We start from the raw sequence: 17599 nt of genomic DNA, 5'->3' as shown, positions 1-17599 counted from the left end.
GAAGGAGATTGTTAAGTGTGAGTGTGTGTTTTACCCATCCAGGTGGAAGTTATGTGCACAAAAGAGGCGAACGATTCGATGTGGCATTAGGATTGAGGGTAATTAACTACGTATGGAGACATAGAGATCTTGAACGTGCATGTGTGAGAGGTATACATGTATACGTGGGATGTGTGTGTGTGCGCGCGCATGATCGAGATAAAAGAAAGAAGACATAAGTCATAAGATCAATGACATGGGAGAGACGGATCGGTATGACAATATGCATGCATGTGAGAATGCAGGGAAGAAGGCCCGACAATTGAGCATGTGTTTTTGTCTTTAAGAGATAGTGGCGTGGGCTGGAGCATGCATCTATGGCGAGCAGAGGGAGTGAGGCGCAATGATTGTGCAAAAGAGACCAACCTATAAATGCATATGTATGGAGAGACATATATAGTGTGGGTGATAGGAAGCAAGACTCCATGCGAGAAAGAAATGTTGACGGAGAAACTACAGATAGATACAGAGATGGATATGCTAGCTAGAGGGACATCCGCTAGTTTGGGTGTTGGAGATGAACGTCGGGTGGTTCAAAGGGTGAAGTTATATATGTGTGTGAGAGGGCACTTGACTGCATGTAGAGAGAAACATATGTAGTGTGCGTGATAGGAATCAAGAGTGAGGGCGAGAAATAAGGTTGATGGAGAAACAGATAAATAGAAAGATAAAGATGCTAGCTAGTGTGCGTTAGAGATAGGAGTCGAGTGGATCAGAAGGCTGGGTTATGTGTGTGGGTGTGAGAGAGATAGAGAGAGGGTGCATGTGAGTCACATACAAATAGATATCAGAGAGAAATGAGATCCAGAGAGACGGAGTTTTGTGTCTGCGAGAGAGAAAGATATTTCACAACGAGAGTGATAGCTAGAGAGACATACGAGGGAACGCAAGATATCTCGAGGGAGAGAGGGTGTGTGTGAGCGACATACAAGAGAATAATGGAGAAATATGAGACCCTGGGAGACAGAGTTTGTGTTTGTGTGTGAGAAAGAGATATTGAAGAGGAAGAGTCTTAGGTTCTCATATCTAAGGAGCGAAAGACATCTCTGTATGAGGGGTGTGCGAGTGGCACACATGGGAATAGTAGAGAGAAATGAGACCCCGGGAGACAAAGTTTTGTGTTTTTGTGAGAGAAAGAGATTCCACATGGAGAATCATAGTTAGAGACACATAGCAGGGAGATAGATATACTTAGAGAGAGATAGAGTGATGATGGTCGAGGGAGAGAGTACCGTCAGCGTGTTACGAAGATAAAAGATCATTGTCGACATACAGGTAGCAGGAGAGATACCTGAGATACGATGAACGCGTATAGGTCCAGAGAGATTGTCCTATATAAGCATGAGTGATAGCTATATCAGATGAATATCTGGATTAAAGTGGATTCAAATATTTAAACTGGAGATCACGACATCGATAATATCATAACGCAAATTGGTGTATCAAACATGCATATTCATTTGAATTTGGGCACACGTGTAATGTTATATAGTTTATCAATATTGGTGACCCATAGATTCTTCAATTACAAACAATGCATGGTTTATATGCAATTAATGTCTAAACGGGATTACACTATATGTTGCGTGTGTGAAACACATTATACATGTTTGAGAAGTAAAAAAACCCGCATGAAACACACATTAATTGGAGACAGCTAGCAAGGAAAGCATACATTGGATTTCAACATAAAGTGGTTTCAAATATTTGAAAATCCAAATTGATGGATACAACCTTATGAATCTGAGATCATGCCATTTGTAAACCATATTTATGTATAAATGGTGTTGTGCTTTTGAAAGTATATATAAAAAAATGATGTATATAGAATGTAATTCCAATTGAAAATGGATCTCGCCTGAAAAAAATAGAATACAAACGTGATTCAAATTGAGTTGACATGGTAAACGTGCACTCTTCAAAATTTGAACGAAGCGGGGAAAGTCGCAGTAACCACCCGAAACCAAAATCTGTGAGATGGAAATCACTACTGCCTATTCCTGCCACGCAAAGCCTATCTGCTGGATTTCTATAGGTTTCGATAGGGGTAGGTTTGTAATTTCACCCAAACGTGACGTAACCGCCTCTCACCCGGATTCATACACGGTGGGCGCCAAAACACAGTGTGTCCTCGGCCGAAATCGACTCCCTCGCTGATTCATATTCATACACGGTGGGCGCCAAAAACAAACTCTCGTTGTCAAATATTCGGTGTATGAGAGATTACCGTCCTATCTCCAATCGACTAATGTTGTTGTGATGTAGTAGAAATTTGAAACACGGGCTAAGTTTGTAAATTTCCTCGCATTTGAGACAAGCGCGCCCTGAATACATGGTTCCCCCCTTCCTCTCTACCTCCCTTTTCCCCATTCGTACTCCGTGGGCGCCAAAACACCCTCTCCACCCCACCCTCCTCCGTTCGCCGCCGTCCGCCACCCCATCCACCTCCGTCCTCCTCCACCATGCCGGAGCTGATACCCCGACGCCGCCGTCCATTACAACAGATCGAACTCTCTCATCCACGGCTTCGGACCGGGATCCTTGCATCCCATCCTCTCGCTTCATCCCCGCCGCCGTCCATCTTGCCGGCGCCGCTCCTACGACCGTCTCGTCCACCGCGCCCCGCCGCCACCGTCTACCCTCCTAGATCTGCTTCCATGCCGCCGTCAGCCATCGCTACCGCATCACCATCTAATTCTCAGCAGATGCGTACACGGCACCGCACCAGAGGCGGTACTCTTTCGTATCTGCTCAACTTATTTATCGCAGCAAGAAAATAGATCGCCACTGCTTTACTCTGATTTCTTGTCTTGGTTGCGAAGTTTCCTTTTTCCGGTTTGCACCTTCAGATCCGCCATGGCACGCTCAACACTATACTCCCAATGCTTATGGTTTCCCCCCTTTATATTCCACACTAGTTAAATCACAGTAGACTAAATTTCAAAATTGGGTCAGTCGATTTTTCAGAGCTCGCCAGAGTTCGCCGATGCGATCGAAGGGGCTAAGGTGGTTGTGGGGCCTCACGGAACAAAGAAAACTCGACGCGGGTGGGGGTTGGGGCGGGGTGGGGGTGGGGGTGGCGGAGGAACACAAGCGGTGGGGGCCGGTGGTCCGGCCGGCGGCCCGTGCGGTGTTCTGTATGGGAAGAATCGGAGACGAGGAAGAAGAAGGGTTAGGAGACGTAGGATCTTCATCCAACCGCCTGAAATGGTCGAGAGACAGCTGGGAGTTGCATTCTTAATGCGCTCTGGTTCATCATGTGTGGGCACTGCGCAACCAACATTTTATTATCCAAAATCTGCTTGCTCTTCTTTACCATGTTCCTCTTCCGTTCTTCTTTAATATGTACTCTCTCCGTTCCTAAATACAAGTCTTTGTATAGATTCCACCATGGACTACATATGGAGCAAAATGAGTGAATCCACACTATAAAATGTATCTGGATACATCTGTATGTGATACCTACTGGAAATCTCTACCAAGACTTATATTTTGGAACAGAGGGAGTATGATAGTAGTACAGTATGTTCCTTGTACTGAAGATGAGCAGGGACATTTGCAGTGTAGAGGTCTATACGGTCGGTTGTGATGGACACTTTGAGCCTCTTTGATTCATAAGATCTTGTAAACATAGGAATATGATTTGTAGTAGCCTGCCCACTTGAATCCTATAAGAATAGTAAGGAAATGCGGGGAGCTGTGTCTCCTTTGAGAGTTACACTGATATTAACACTACCGCACCTTCACTTGAAGAGAGATGGTATCCGAAGCCTTTCTAGCCATACTGGCAATACTAGCACATATATTCCAGCAAGTTCCACTTTGCTGATTTTACTCTGATGCTTAAGGTTTTCTCGTTATATCTACACTATGATCTGTGTAGCTGCTTTGTGTCGCACTAGCAGTAGTCCACTCCTGAAGCTAAACACTGCAATGACTTACAAAATTGGCACTAAGGCATTGAGTGCCATTCTGGATGCAATGAAACTCATACGCTCCCCACCTGTTGATTCTTGTTCAGAATATGATCCTAATGACTATTCTAACCTCAAGGAGTCAAAGGCAGATGGCCTGTCCTGTTCACCCATCAAGGGGCCTGTTCTAATTTGGCAATGTTTTATTGATTGCGGGTATCTTGCATATGTTGTCTTGCATTCCTTCTACTTTGTTGCACCACCATCTTCTTAGTTTACTCATCATATATGTCGAGATGCCATGCTGCCCATCCATTATCAATACATATTCCATCTGTCATCATACCATGTTTTTCCACTCAAATGTTGTTCTTGTGCATCAGACATCAAAAAGGAAGAGGGTGATTGCCAAACCTGAAGGAGCACCAGCAAAGTCCTTGAAAAACATGGTGGTGCCGGAGAAATCAGACAGCACCCCACTTATATTGGCTGTACAACTAGTGACACAAAACGTAGGACCGACTCCAGCAGACTGTACCCATACTTCACTGTCCACACCACTAGCCCCACCACACAGGACCTGCACTCCAGCAAAAGGTATACCGGTTTCATTTGCCATAGCACCAGCTGTACCACAGAAAAATCCCACTCCAGCAAAAAGTACAGCAAATCCACCGGCCGAAGACCTATCCCAACTGCAGAGACGGCCAATTCCTACAGATTGGAACCCCATTCCATTTATTCCCAGTTTAAAAGACAACGCTTTCAATGTTGTTAGGGACTACGTGCATATATTCCCATCATGGGAAGATTATTGTGAAGACAAACACCATTTTCACATCTTCCTGTCCAACTTACGTGTAAGTGCTATTATTCATGGTTATTCTTTTCCTGTTTTCTGCTGATTGAACACATCAATGATTTACATTACATTGTTGTAACTAGGCGAGGGTCAATCTGGATAGTCATGACTAGCAAAGCTTGCTTCTGCTTTTCAAGGAAGCATTGCAGTATCGGTGTTACCTGAGGAAATCACACTTTGATGGCAAGTCTATAAACGAATTTTTGGTGAAGTCTCCTGTGCTAAATTTAGAAGACATTGAATAGAAAAACCTTGTTATGCACTGGTCTCATTCCCAGGATGAGGTACTGTCTATGAAATCACATGACAATTTGAACTTCTACTTTTTCGCATGTGCCTTACGGATCTTTTTTGCAGGAAATCTGCTCGAAGAAGAATTCCGGTTTGACAAGAACGACATGATATCGCAAATATGTTGCCCGCTGCTTTGCTCTTGTTAGTACCTGTTGTCCTGTATCATTGTACTTGCATACATACCTGGTTCATTATGTCACAACAGTATGCATGATAGCTGGCTTATCAATTGTTTGCTCCAAATTATCTGATCTGTATGAATGGTTACATTAGTGTAGAATATATCCAATGGCAATGTTTTTTAGATCTGCATTGTTCTTGTAAGTACATGCTGTCCTTTATCAGTGTACTTATAATGACAGGTAGTTGTTCATGTACCGTCACTCTGCAGCTTATTTTCCTTTGCCCTCCATTTTCTACTCATCAGATCTATATTTATTCTTACCATAAGGTTGGTACTAAAGAAGTTTAGCTGTGCATTGCTCTTGGCTGTACCTTTTGCATGTATCGCTGCACTTACATTTATAGCTACTTGGTTATGTAGCATCACTCTTCATCTTATCTTAAATATTCTCCATTTTTTCGTATATTATCACATCTATATTTACTCTTCACAAAATGTAGAATAAAGGCAATGCTTTTGAAGAAGATTCTGTGGTAAACTTCTTGAATTGCCCCACCCCCATCAGCATGGACAAGGCCTTTATAGAGCCCGTCTTCACCAATAATGTAAGTTTGTCCATCTCAATCCTTCAAACTTTGTTGTATATATTTGGTTAGGCATGACTGCAACAGCTGTTTATTTTTGGTGTTTGCATCAAATTGCTTGTTTAAAGTTTATTATGTAGTTCATAAACAAAAGTTTGTCCTTTCTCAATTTAAGTTTTCATTTGTACAACCAAGTTCCTTCTTCATACCATGTAAATTAAACTATACAGAGCAAGTGATCTTCTTGTGCACTGCATGTATGCTTCTGTTCTTCATCCGTAATCCAGTGGTGTGGTGAACCTACCCACTACAGCACAATGTCATATTCTGCAATGTCTTAACTATGAACAATGTCATATCATTCTACTATTATTTAAACTGTCTCTTTATTTTCCAATCAGAAAAGGTGTAAATTGATAGCACACTAACCATTGATACTTATGAGTTCTTGATTTGTAATCCAATGGTGTCGTGAAGCTGCCAACTCCTTCACAATGTCATTTCCTGCCATGTCTTGACCTGAATAATACCATATTGTGTTAATGCAATTTTAAACTGTGTCACTTTATTCGTCAGTAAGAAATGTGATGAATTGTCAGCACTGATACTTTTATGTGAAAAACTGGTCATCTGTCTGCTTGTTTATCTTTGAGAGTGAGGAAGATATAAGTGTTGAACAAGCGCAGTCTCATCATCTTGCTCAGCTGCTTGCGCTGCAGCTCCCCAGTAGGGCTAACCTTTCTTGAACTCTATTGAAGTGCTATGGGTTTGTATATTATTTTGTCGGCGTGTTTATTTGCACTGGTGGAGATCTTTGATGCCCAGTGGATGTAATATGCCGTAATTTCTTTATTGTATAGTCTAGGTTTTTTCTTATCCACGATGCTGCAGTTATTTTACTATATATATATATCCTGTCTTTGCAGTAAACCGGCCAAACCATAAAATTACGGTACATAATCGGGCCGTCATGCAATCACAATGTAGGTTGGGCCTGAAACGTGTCGAACAGCTCACGGGCCGGCAGCAGCCCGAAATGAACCCCTGCCCATGATTGTGCGAATCAAATCATGGGCTTTTAACATGCCAAAATTGTCTCGATCCTTGTTTGGCCCAATCAGATATCGGCTGCGAGCAGGCCGGATGCAAACCGGGCCATAGTTGGGCCCAACTATATGAGGGGCTTTTAACAGGCGAAAATTAATATAGGGCCGAAATGTTAAACGGGCCCTTAACAGGACAAACTAATATCAGGCCGAATTACTAAGTGGGCCTTTAACAAGTGGGCCCAAAAGCATAGTGTCCAGTTGAGAGGCCGAATCTGATATGGGCCATAATTGAGCCCAAAGCCTCTTAAAGGGTCGGACCTGATCTGGGCCGTAATTTGGCCCAGAACATGGTAGGCTTTTAATGGGTCAGATCTCTATTAGGCCCGGAGCGTGGCAGGCTATTAATGGACCGGATTAAATACGGGTCGGCATTTGGCCCAAAACATGGCAGCCAGTTAATGGGCCGGCCTACTAGGGTCCTCAAAATCTTGTGGGCCTACAGCTGGGCCGGCCCATTAATGTCGGCGGAATCTCGTGGGCCTTTAGCTGGGCCGGCCCATTATGATCCGTAAGAATCTTGTGGGCCTTTACCTGGGCCGGCCCATTATGGCACACAAAAATCTTGTGGGCCTTTACCTAGGCCGACCCATTATGGCCCACAAAATCTTGTGGGCCTTTAGCTAGGCCAGCCCATTATGGTCCGCAAAATCTCGTGGTCCTTTAGCTGGGCCGGCCCATTAGGGTCCGCAAAATCTTGTGGGCCTTTAGTTGGGCCGGCCCATTTAAACTTGATGGGCTGGTCCACGTGTCAACATATCATAGGCGCGTCTCGCCCATTGGATGAGTGACACCTGTGCCAACGCGGACCTGACATGTGTCTCCTCCAGCCAATGATGATTTTACACGTGGAAAATCCCCATTGGTCGGGGCTGTTAACGGGTTATCCGATCCAAAATCTGAACCGATAGCTTAACGGCGTTCCATTACGGTGGATGCCACGTGTCGGTCACCCTTGACGAAACCACTTCTGTGATGCGCGATTTATCGTCATGGAAGTGGACACTTCCGTGATGATAATTTTGGTAATGTCATGGAACACTTCTACAACAGCATAGGTATGACTATCTTGATTCTGTCATAAATTTGTCATGGATGTACATGCATGACAAAAAACACGACCTACTGTGACAAACACGTATCATCACGGAAGTGTATTTTTTTGTAGTGATAATGGGCCATCGTTAATAGGCTGTATTTGATGACGCTATGAAAACGCCCAACATATTAACAGACCACAAACGGGCCGACTGTAACCACGGGCTGAATTTGGCCCACAAGCAGAAAATGACAGTAATGGGCCGTAAGTAAACAAATGCTGGAAATGAGCCCAAGAATAAATGGGCTCTAAGAAGGCCAAAAGATAACATGGGTTGGAAACGGCCCAACGGAATAGCGGGCCGTTAATGGGTATAAAGTGATACACTATTCATTCCGGGCCAGTTTCACCACGGGCCATTAATGGGTGTAAAGTGATACACTGTTCATTACGGGCCAGTTTCACCACGGGCCGTTAATAGGCCAAGAGTTACGTAGGGCCTCATATGGGCTGAAAGACGTCATGGGCCATACATGGGCCAGAAGTGAAAACGGGCTGGAATCATATTGGGTGGCCCAGATGACGCTACTGGGCCAAATTCGGATAGGGCGTAACGGGCCTTGGGTTAGCGGGTTGTAAATGGGCTATATGCGAATAGGCCGTTAACAGGCTTTACATGGGCCGGCCCGCCACCTTTTGACAAAGTCAAATGGGCCAGCCTTTTCACAAGAATGGGCCTCTATTGGGCCGTGCCACGTGTCGACGTATCATAGGCGCCTTCTGTCCAATGAGTGGATGACATCTGTCCCAATGATGAGCCGACACGTGTTTCCTCCAGCCAATGATCATTTTACACGTGGAAAATCCCCATTGGTCGGGGCTGTTAACGGGTTATTGGATCCAAAACCCGACCCTATAGCTTAACGGCATTCTGTTACGGTGGATGCCATGTGTCGGTTACCCTGGATGAAAGCACTTCCGTGATGCGCGATTTATCGTCGTGGAAGTGGACACTTCCGTGATGATAATTTTGGTAATGTCATGGAACACTTCTACGACAGCACATTTATGACTATCTTGATTCTGTCATAAAATCATCATGGATGTACATGCGTGACAGAAAATGCGACCTACTGTGACAAACACGTATCATCACGGAAGTGTATTTTTTGTAGTGCACAAGGAGAGACCTCCACTATCGGACACATGGAGGAGCCGATCCCCATGGAGACTGGCGATGAGGGCCGCATCCAGTTCGGCCCTCAGCCGAATACGATTCCGAAGGCCCATATGGCTCCGGAGTCGGGCGAGTAGCCCCCTTTGAAGGAGAGGGGGTGCGCCGCTTCCACTGGTGGCCCCTGTCCATCCAGGGGCGCCGGATAACCCGATGGAGGCGCTTCGAGGCGCCTTCGTCATGGACGAGCATCGTGTCCTTATGGGTGCGGTGATCGACAAGATTCAGTTTGCCAAGAGTGGACTGAATGAAGCCTGCAGCAGCCTATTGACAGGTTTCGAGGTAAGAAAGAGAAAAAACCCCGTGTAGACAGTAGCCCCTGAGACATTGTCTGGTGTTCGGCACGAAGAACCAGACAGAGGATCAATCTTTTGTTATGGGAGACTAACGTAATATGTATGAATAAGCGGGCGCCACTGTTGGCCGCAACCTCGCATGCTGCCAAAGTCTCTGAACTGAGGCAGAGGCTGGAGCGGACCGAGAATGAGCTCGGCGAGGTTAAGGTTCGGCTCTAGGAGAATCAAGGTGAGTGACCACTTGCTGTGTGTTCGGAACAGATATGCGCTGCATATTGACCACCGTGTCGTGATATGTGCACGAGCCGCGATCGAGGTCGAGGCCCTAAGGAAGGCCCTGGGCGAGGCCGAGGAGAAGGCTATCCAGCAACAAGCCGCCCGTAAAAAGCTCAAGGCCCGGGTCAAAGAAGTCCAGCATGAGCTCCAGTATGCGGTCAAGAAATGTGAAGCCTTGGAGCATGATGCGTCGGTTCAAGGGACTGAACTTGCCAAGGCTCGTCAGAGCGCGGAGACCGCACGGAATGAGGCCCAGGCTGCACTCCAGGAGATCCAGGAGGCCAAGAAGATCACGGGGGGTAAGGCATTTAAGATGCAAAGCAAGTATGCGGAGAAGCAGTACCTTTTACTAACCCGGGTTCGGAGTTCCCCAGCGGCTTTTGCGGATTTACCATGCAGTGTATCAGACACCGCGGAGTTCTATCGAGCCGAAGGAGGGGGTTCTATGGAGAAGCTATTCTGGTCACAGTATGCGGCGCTAGAGCATCCCGTGCCCTTCACCGACTAGCTGAAACAACTGGTGGAGCTGCATAGGGTGGCCGAACTAGCCATGAAGGATTTCATAATCCGACTATGGCCAGCCGAAGCTATGCCAAGCAGCTACTTCGGACTCGTGAGGTGGATGGTGAACGCCTGTCCTCGCCTGGACGTCGTCAAGCGCTCGGCCTGCATTGAAGGTGCACGCATGGCCTTCGCCCGTTGCAAGATGTGGTGGGCGAAGATGGATGCCGTCGACGTGACCAGAGGGCTACCGGAGGGCAAAGAGCACCGCACACCCGAACGGTATTTTGCGGATGTCCTGGAGGGGTCTCGCCTTGCGGCAGCACAATGTTCGTAGGACGTTGTATTTGAATAAATGTATTCATGTTGGCTTTGCCTTGTATTATAAAAAATAGAGCCTGTTTTGTGATGTAATTTTGTTATGCTTTAATTGTTTCCTCCTGTGCGGCCGTGTTGTATGTAATCTGAGGGTTGGCCAGTCGTCGGCCTCTGCCCTCACGTAGGTAGTACGGAGGTGTTCGAGATGGAATCTAAACAATCTTGATCCAATTATATGGTCCTTGAAGGAGTTGTTGAGTGCAACTAACAAGGCAATCAGACTATGTGGCTTAAACGCCCTCACTTAGCCATAGGAGTTTTATAATAAAGCATGGGCGCAGCCCCTGGTTCAAGCCTGGGTGATGTCAGCATGTGATCAGCAGTTCAAGCCTAGGTGCTGTCAGCATGTGATCGGGAAGTGCCGATATTTTGCATAATGCGGAAAAAATCTCCAACGATTTGTAACCCTTGTACAGCTGACCGACTCTCGCCGTATCATGAGAGTCAGTTTTCGGCTTTCTCTACTAAGGCGCTCATCTGGTCAAGGCCAGGGCACAATCGCAATAGTTCTCCCTTTACTACCCTGGTCGATTTAGCGGAACGTAGGGTAGCAAGCACAGGAGCCGGGCAACCAAACTATTGTCCAAAGACATGATTCGGAGCCAATGCATATAATGCTAAATTCGGGGTGCCGAACTTATCTTTAAGGATTGTTCGGACTTTGTTGCCATATCATGGGGTGATGGGGAGTCCCTGGCAAGTATGAAATGTACCAGAGTGTACGGTTGCTAGGAAATAAGTAATATAAAGGAAAACAGAGGGAGAACAGAGATAGGATCTGGAGCCCTTGAACTTGGATCATGAACTGTTTCCATTATAGTTGGGTTAATGCGTCCAAGCACATTGGCAAAAAATAATGCAATAAGCAGCCAGCTATTTGACATGCCATACCCGAAGGCGGGCTGCGCGTGGGTCCTGAAAACGGTTAGCCTCTACGGCTTCCCATGTACGCCTGTGCTTCGTGTCAATCCGATGTGTTTGTCCTTTGACGGGATTGTTAATCAGGCCGTCGAAGGAGGCCCCCATAGGAGAAACCTGAAACAAGGGAAAAGGAGATAGTAAAGTTATATGTGTGTCTGAGATTGGTCTAGCCGAACTATGGATCCCGGGATAGCTTGTGCCTCCATCGATGCCCATGGAATTTTGAGTGCGTAGTTATGGACACGTGGTATGAATGCCACTACCTCATTGGGATTGGGACGAAGGCGAATTGCTAATCGAGCTCTTGATGAGCCGTGCTGTCCTGTTGCAGTGTAGTTCAGACCCTCTTAATGATGTCCAGCGGCTCGGCAGCCAGACTATGATGTTGCTTGAGAAGGCTGCTTTGTACCTCTGCTGCTAGGCCGGCGGTGCGCTCCTCTGTCCGGAGGGAGTGTTCTGTGTTTCTGTTGACTGTTATGATGCCGCGCGGACCGAGCATCTTCAGCTTGAGATAAGCATAGTGTGGCACCGCGTTGAATCTAGCAAACGCGGTTCATACGAGTAGTGCGTGGTAGCTGCTGCGGAAGAGGACGACATCGAAGATTAACTCCTCGCTTCGGAAGCTGTCTGGAGAACCGAAGACCACCTCCAGCGTGATTGAGCCCGTGCAATGGGCCTCAACGCCTGGTATGACTCCTTTAAAGGTAGTCTTTGTGGGTTTGATTCGTGAGGGATTAATGCCCATCTTCCGCACTATATCCTAATAGAGCAGCTTGAGGCTGCTACCACTGTCCATTAGGACTCGTGTTAGGTGAAATCCGTTGATGATTGGGTCAAGGACCAGTGCGGCTGAACTGCCATGTCGGATACTAGTTGGGTGATCTCGATGATTGAATGTGATCAGGAATGACGACCATGGATTGAATTTTGGGGTGACTGGCTCTACCGCGTAGACGTCCCTAAGCGCTCGCTTGCGCTCCCTTTTTGGGATGTGTGTAGCATATATCATGTTCGCCATTTTGACTTGAGGGGGAAATTTCTTCTGCCCTCCAGTGTTCGGCTGCCGGGGTTCTTCGTCCTCGTCCTCACTTTGTGATCCCTTTTCTTTGTTTTCAACATTTAACTTGCTAGCCTATTTGAAAACCCAACAGTCTCTGTTGGTGTGATTGGCTTGTTTATCTGGGGTACCATGTATCTAGCACGGATGATCGAGTATGCAATACAGGCTGGATGGTCCCTCGCTGTTCCTTTTGTAGGGCTTCTTTCGCTGGCCGGACTTGGAGCCGCTCAATCCGGCATTAACGGTGGTGTCATCGGTGTTGTCACCATTGCTTCGGTGTTTGTGTCTATTGCGCCGGAGCTTGCCGGAGCTGGTCTTGGCCTCAGGGGGGCCTGTCTCGCTGGCTGTGTTTTTGCTACGAGCCAGCCAGCTGTCCTCACCCGTGCAAAAGCAGGTCATGAGTGCCGTAAGGGCTGCCATGGACTTCGGCTTTTCTTGGCCGAGGTGGCGTGCTAGCCATTCATCACGGATGCTGTGTTGGAAGGACGCTAGGGCTTCGGCATCCGGACAGTCAACGATCTGGTTCTTTTTGGTTAGGAACCTAGTCTAGAATTTTCTGGCTGATTCTCCAGGTTTTTGAACTATGTGGCTTAAGTCATCGGCATCAGATGGCCGAACATATGTACCTTGGAAGTTGTCAAGGAAGGCCTCTTCCAAGTCCTCCCAGCTGCCGATGGAATTCTCGGGTAGGCTATTCAACCAGTGTCTAGCTCGCCCTTTGAGTTTCAGTAGGAGGTATTTGATGGCGTGGAGGTCGTCTCCACAGGCCATGTGGATATGGAGAATAAAGTCCTCAATCCATACTGCGGGGTCGGTTGTTCCGTCGTATGATTCAATATTGACGGGCTTGAACCCCTCGAGGAATCCGTGATCCAGCACCTCATCTGTGAAGTAGAGAGGGTGTGCGGCGCCTCTATATCGGGCCGCATCACGGCGCACCTCCAATGGAGTCCGTCTGTGGTTATCGGCCTGGGTGTGATTAGGTTTGTCACGTCCGAATAGGTAGCCGTCATCCCGAGTCGGGAAGTGTCCTCACGATCCGTAGATTGATCTGGTGTGTTCTGCTCTATTGTCCAGCTCCTGCTGAAGGTCGTATATATGGTCCCGAGCTGTTCTGTCCCTGTTTTTGCGAGGTGGTTGGGCGTGCTGTTGTTCGGCCTGAGTTGCCACTTTATCCCGACCGCGGGGTGGTCGGTCCGCTGCACTATCCCGACCGCGTGGTGGTCGGTCCGCATTGCGTGAGGGAGGTATAGGATCTTGTGCCTCCTCATCGAACTGATGTAGTAGTCTGCGCTTTGGGTAACTCTTGGTTGGGCGCTTGAGGCCGTATTCTTCGGCCGCCAGGACATCAGTCCACCTATCAATGAGGAGGTCTTGATCAGCTTGGAGCTGCTGCTGCTTCTTCTTCAGGCTTCTTGAAGTGGCTATTAGGTGGCGCTTGAAGCGCTCCTGCTCGAGGGGTGCCTCAGGCACGATGAAGTCCTCATTGCCGAGGCTCTCATCATCCTCGGAGACTAGACGATGACCATCATCATCTGGGTCATTGGGCATGGCCTGTTTATCAGTGTTATCTTTCCCATTGTCTTGTTCCACCTATTCGGATGCGGCCTCGACAGGGTCTTCATTGTTTTTGGTGTCACCCGGAGTACTATTTTCTCCGGTGCCAGTGGTGCCATTGTTTGAGCGATGAGGCTTAGAGCGGCATTTAGGGCACCGGCGCTTGGACTGTGTCTCAGAAGGTTTATTCGCAACTGGATCTCCTTTGTCATCGCCACTAGCTTTTTTAGGTGTGTCGACCATGTACACATCGTACGAAGAGGTGGCCGTCCAACGTCCAGTAAATGGCGGGTTTTGGCCTTGCTCCTGGTCGGCATCGTCGTCCATACAGTCGATGTCTTCAGAGCCATAACCGAGCATGTCGGTTAAGTCATCGACAGTGGCTATGAAGTGGGTGGCGGGTGGGAAGCGAAATTTCCCATCATCAACCTCTGGCTCGAACCGAACATAGTTTGGCTGTGAGTCCTTCTCCAAGGACAAGTTCTTTAAAGAGTTTAGCACATCACCCAAGGTGAGTGCTGGAAGATGTCTGCGGCGCTAAATTCGAAAATTGATAACCGATCTAGCTCGGTGTGCGCAGGCGTACCCGGCCCGAGACTTATAGCCGGAGATGAATCCGGAGTTCCATTGACGCAAATATTGCGGGGTGCCGAGTCCGTGTGCGGCTCCAATGCCGCGGACTCTGTTGCCTCGGATGGCATGATCTGCTCCGATTCTAAGGCCATTGCAGCAACAGGGACCATCTCCTGGATGTGATCCGATGACGGATTTAAGTCATGTTCATCGGGGTGAGGGGGAGCGATCGCTACGGTCTCAAATCCATTGAAGATCAAGTATCCACGGATATACGCAACGTGGTTCAAGCTTCCAAATCTGACCTGGTGGCCAGGGGCATAGCTATCAATCTGCTCCAGATGGCCAAGGGAGTTGGCCTACAGTACGAAGCCGCCGAACACGAAAATCTGTCCAGGGAGGAAGGTTTCTCCTTGGACAGCGTTGCTATAGATGATTGAAGGGGCCATCGAACCTTTCATTGACGACATAGTGGAACTCTCAATGAAAGAACCAATGTCGGTGTCAAAAACGGTAGATCTTGGGTAGGGGGTCCCGAACTGTGCGTCTAGGATCGATGGTAACATGAGACGGGGGACACAATGTTTACCCAGGTTCGGGCCCTCTCTATGGAGGTAATACCCTACGTCCTGCTCGATTGATCTTGATAAATATGAGTGTTACAAGAGTTAATCTACCATGAGATCGTAATGGCTAAACCCTAGAAGCCTAGCCTGTATGACTATGGTAATGAGTATGTCTTTTCGGACTAACCCCTTCGGTTTATATAGAGACCAGGGGGGGGCGGAATCTAGGGTTACATAGAGTCGGTTACATAAGAAGGAATCTTCATAGTCGGTCACCAAGCTTGCCTTCCACGCCAAGGAGAGTCCAATCCGGACACAGGTACAGTCTTCGGCCTTCATGTCTTCTCAGCCCATCAGTCCGGCCCATGGATAACAGGCCCTACCCGAGATCTGCCGGTTTTGACACCGACATTGGTGCTTTCATTGAGAGTTCCACCATGTCTTCATCGAAAGGGTTGATGGCTCGACTTATCATCAAGGAAAATATCACCTCCGGAGGAGCTCTCGCCTCCGGCCAAACCCTTCGGCTGGGCGGTTTTATCATGACCGCCCGTTCGGCCCTTGAGCTGACGATGATGACCTCTCGAGTCATTGAAAATCGCCTATGTGTTGATTCTGAATACGCCAAACGGATGGATCTGACAGAGTTATTATCTTTAAACGAACTCCTAGATCGCATTGCCGCCTTGGGGGTCGCTGCAGACTACGATCGGATTGGGCTTAAACCCAACCAGAGAGAAATTAAATCTCCACCGATCATCGACCAGATAGGGGTAGTCAAGGAGCAAGATAACTCTTCCTCTATATTGAGGACGAACTATGTTTGGATCTCCGACCTCGAGAAACCGTACACCTACCAGCAGAAAGACACGCCTTGTCCTCCGAACATAGAATCGGATGATAAGCTTCAAAAATCGGGTCAGAACACACTCGCCTGCCACATGTTGTCTCTTCGCCTCTTTTTCGCTCATTTGAGCGGCCCTCAGTTCCTCTCCCAGTTGGTCTGATGACCCTATTATGAGACAAGCAGCAGTTGCAATACAGCTGGCGTATAATTTTTTGTTTCTTGAAGGAGGGAAATATTACCAGAGGACACCTTCTTGAACTTTTCCAGTTCGGCGGTAGCAACAGTTAGCTGTGTCCAGCACTACTCTAGCTCTTGGGCTAGCAGGTCGTTCTTCTCCATAAGAGCCTGGTTATACAACGATCCTTAAAACATTTGTCCCAACTGCTTTAAGTCTTGGGGGCTACGGGCACATGGTTATCAAATTCGGACAAGATAAACTTACTTGCACATCTTTCAAATGTTGCTCAGTGGCTCTATTAAGCCCGTCTCGAGCAGCTCGGATGTATGCATCAGCCGAGCTGAAGGCACCGAACGCCTCTTTTGAGAAGCGGGGATTTTTTAAAACGGTCCTCCGGCGCCGGTGATTCATGGCGCTCTCCACTTCCGAATTGGTGACAGACATATTTTCTGAACCCTCGGCAGAAGGACAGTCCGGCATCACTCCCATATCGGGCCCCGTCTCTTCGGCTGTGACCGAATCTTGGTTGTCAGGAGTACGACTGGTTGGGTCCCGGACACAGTCCGTCGAACCTTTTCCCTGATACAAAATGAACATATGAGTCACAGTTGGACGCGGCTGCTAAAAAGAGCATAGTTGCAAACCCATACCTCTTCAAGGAAGGCCCGACCGTATCTCTGTTTGCCTTCCGCTTCGAAGGCCTGCTCGACGCGGGAGCCGCTCTCTCTGGAGATGCCCCCGGGCCAGCACGATGCGCCAAACTCCTCCCCTTCTGAGCACAGGATGGTGCGGTGAGTGAGGAAGAACGAGAAAACCATCTCGGACAAAGTGTCTCTTGATTACTTACATGAGAAGCAGGAAGAAGACCGGGGTAATCAGCGATGATGGGTACATCCGTGCCGTCATAGCTCGTCTGATAGAAAACTCCATCTTTGAGCTCCACGAATATGTCTGGATCTTCCTCATATCCGTGGTTAAGATCCCGATTGTGATTCTTCGGCTGAGGGGCAGGGTCATGGATCCCCTCGACAACCTTTCGCCATTCCTTTCATGAACGAATAAGATACCGCCCTTCAAAAATAATTCAGGGAGAGGATTCGAATAGTGGAGTTAGAGCTTACCCAGCTAAGAGAATTGTACATGGAAAACCCGTCTCAATTTTGGAGACGGGTGAACTCCTCCTGCTGCCCTTTATACAGTTCGGCCAATATTTTGGCTAGAGTGGAGGGAGTCTTCGGGCCCTTCCGACC

The sequence above is a fragment of the Triticum dicoccoides genome, chromosome 2A (assembly GCF_002162155.2).
Source record: "Triticum dicoccoides isolate Atlit2015 ecotype Zavitan chromosome 2A, WEW_v2.0, whole genome shotgun sequence".
Classification (NCBI taxonomy): domain Eukaryota; kingdom Viridiplantae; phylum Streptophyta; class Magnoliopsida; order Poales; family Poaceae; genus Triticum; species Triticum dicoccoides.
Note: the sequence above shows the minus strand (reverse complement) of the source record.